The sequence below is a fragment of the Hylobates moloch genome, unplaced genomic scaffold (genome assembly GCF_009828535.3).
Source record: "Hylobates moloch isolate HMO894 unplaced genomic scaffold, HMol_V3 SCAFFOLD_24, whole genome shotgun sequence".
Classification (NCBI taxonomy): domain Eukaryota; kingdom Metazoa; phylum Chordata; class Mammalia; order Primates; family Hylobatidae; genus Hylobates; species Hylobates moloch.
Genome location: NW_026652299.1, coordinates 1,346,262 through 1,349,492, shown reverse-complemented (window position 1 = coordinate 1,349,492; position 3,231 = coordinate 1,346,262). Strand labels below are relative to the sequence as shown.

At 45.8% G+C, this 3,231-nt stretch overlaps 1 pseudogene; it reads right to left on the bottom strand.

Annotated features, from left to right (window-relative positions):
* Positions 1-305: 305 nt before the first annotated feature.
* On the bottom strand, positions 306-1,302 carry LOC116462934 (transcription factor A, mitochondrial-like; annotated as a pseudogene).
* Positions 1,303-3,231: the final 1,929 nt, after the last annotated feature.

Below are 3,231 nucleotides of genomic sequence, written 5' to 3'. Positions count from 1 at the left end.
AAAGACAGTGAGAAAAAGGTTTATAAATTTCTCAGTCCCTTTTATAAAAAGTTGCAACTAAAACCAGCCATCACTTATGTGTATAACCATCAACTCTGAATATAATATTAATTATACCTAGGAACTGGAATTTACCTAGATGAGTTCTGGCTGCTTTTTGAAAAACGCACAATTATATCACAGAACACTGTGGCTTCTACAATTTGTAACAATGTTGAAAAGGAAGCTCCTGCTTCCATAATATAAGGAAACAAGAATACTCTTTCCACAGTCATCATCCTGTATAAAAAAAAACCCTCATAGTCTGATTTACCTTTATCAAAGGTAAAATGATTCACATTTGCATGGATTACTCTGATCTTCAGTAGTTCCTAAACACAAAATAAATTTTGCATAAACCTTTATCTGGGTTTTCCAAAGCAAGTATTACACTGGCAGAAGTCCATGAGCTGAAGAAAAATAAATTGAATATAAAAGGTTTACCGACTTTATCCTTTCTAATTTTACAATAGCTTCAGGCGTTGAGACCCAGCTGGTTTCTTGTGCCTATCCACTGTGAACTTCTAACACTTCTCAGTGCCATCTTTTGGTGGTTGCTTTATTTTGCGACGTAGAAGATCCTTTCATCCAACTTCAATCATTTGTTCTTCCCAAGACTTCATTTCATTATAATAATGAATTTTATCATCTTTAGCAAGTTGGATATAAACTTTCTTTTGAGAACCAAACAGATTTTTCCAGTTTTCATTTACAGTCTTCAGCCTTGCCTGCGGTGAACCATCCTTAGCTTCTTGGAAGCTTTCAGCTACATAAATGTTATAAGCTGAATGAGGTCATTTTGGTTTTCCAAGCAGTGTTAACTCTCTTTTTTAATAAAGCTTTCCTTTTTAAATGTTCCTGCATGATTTCTTTTTCCAAAGACATAATCTGACTTGGAGTTAGCTGTTCTTGAATTCTGCTTATCTCTTCTTTGTATGCCTGCCAGTCCACCTTATAAGCATCTTCATATATTTTTTCCCTCTGAATTGGGAAGTTCCCTCCAATGCTTGGTGATTCTTCTAATTAGTTCTGTATTTTTTGCATCTGGGTTCTGAGCTTTAAATATGGGTAGTTGTTCTTTAGAAAATCGAAGGTAAGAAGTTACAGGTTTCTTTGGATAACTTGCCAAGACAGGCAAAAACCATTTCCATAAATATATAAAACTGAAGGGGAAGTGCGGTCGACTTCCACAGGTGGTACACAGCTCCGCCCAGACCTTCCCAGGGCCCTCAGCACGCCCCACATGCTTCGGAGAAACGCCATCGCACCAGCGGACCAGGCAGTGACCAGAAACCAGTCTCGGAGAGCCTCCTGGCACGACAGAACCACCCCAGCAATGGCAACTAGAACCTGCCTGTGACCCTCCGGAGTTTGTTATCATGCCTGCCACTCGCGAGGCACTATGTCACTCAGGCTGGAGTGCGGTGGCGCGATCTTGGCTCACTGCAACCTCCGCCTCCCAGACTCAAGGGATCCTCCTGCCTCAGCCTCTCGAGTAGCTGGATTTCAGGTGCGTGCCACCATGCCTGGCTAATTTTTGTATTTTTAGTAGAGACGGGGTTTCGCCATGTTGGCCAGGCTGGTCTCGAACTCCTGACCTCACGTGATCCACCTACCTCGGCCTCCCAAAGTGCTGGGATTACAGGCATGAGCCACGGCGCCTGGCCCTGGACTGGGGTTTTTAAGGGGATCATGGAGGGTGAGGGGCTGGGTAACTGGGGTCATTGATGGGTTGGGGTGAAAGAAGTGTAGAAACGGCATTCTTTCGTGAGTCAGTTCCTCGTGGGGTCCTTCGGGTCAGCTGGCATCAGTTGTTTCATTGGCGGCCAGACCCTGAAGGAATATCTCAAAGCGAAAACATTTGGTGATGTTCAAGTCATTATCTGTAAAGGGAGCTATAATCTAGATTCTACATGATTCTAGGACAATAGGCACCCAACAGCTATGAGGAAGTGGATCTGAGAGCAAACGGACCCAGTGATGGACGCTGAATCTGCCACAAGCGTGGTGTATTTTCATTTCTCCCCCTCTTCTTCCCTGATTTTATTATTATTATTATTATTATTATTTTGAGACAGAGTTTCACCCTTGTTGCCCAGGTTGGAGTGCAATGGCGCTATCTCGGCTCACTGCAACCTCCACCTCCCAGGTTCAAGCAATTCTCCTGCCTGGATCTCCCTAGTAGCTGGGATTACAGGTACCCACCACCATGCACAGCTAATTTTGCATTTTTAGTAGAGATGGGGTTTCACCATGTTGGACAGGCTGGTCTTGGACTCCTGACCTCAAGTGATCCACTCACTTTGGCCTCCCTAAGTGCTGGGATTACAGGCGTGAGCCACCGTGCCCAGCCTCTGATTAATTGTATAAAGTTTATAGGGATGGCCAAGCACAGTGGCTCACACCTGTAATCCCAGCACTTTGGAAGGCCAAGGAAGGAGGATCGCTTGAGCCCAGGAGTTCAAGACCAGCCCGGGCAACTGTGAGACCCCATTTCTCCAAAAAAAAAAAAAAATAGTAGGGTGTGGTGGTATGCACCTGTGGTCCCAGCTACTCAGGAGGCTGAGACAGAAGGATCATTTCAGCCCAGGAGGTTGAGGCTGCAGTGATCTACAAGCATGCCACTGCACTCCACATTGGAGTGTGTGTGTGACAAGCAAGACCCTGTCACACACACACACAAAGTTTATAGGGACAGCTTCAAATTTATCATGCACCAACAGCCACATGGGCCACCTTTCTTTCGTTTCTTTTTCTCTTCTTTTTTTTTTTTTTTTTTTTTTGGAGACAGAGTTTTGCTGCTCTGTGGCCCAGGCTGGAGTGCAGTGGCCCGATCTCAGCTCACTGCAACATCTGCCTCCCAAATTCAAGCAATTCTTGTGCCTCAGCCTCCCGAGCAGCTGGGACTACAGGCATGTGTCACCAAGCCCGGCTAATGTTTTGTATTTTGGTAGAGATGAGGGTTTCACCATGTAGCCCAGGCTAGTGTTGAACTCCTGAGCTCAGGCAATCCACCGCCTTGGCCTCCCAAAGTTCTGGGATTACAGGTGTGAGCCACCGCACCCGGCCCGCACTGGCCACCTTTCTGATCCACACTAAACCTGTTCCTGCTCCAGGGCCTCTGCACTCTCTGTTCCCTCTGCCCGGAGCGCTCTTCCTCCACAACTACCTGTGGCCTCCCTGACCGTCCTA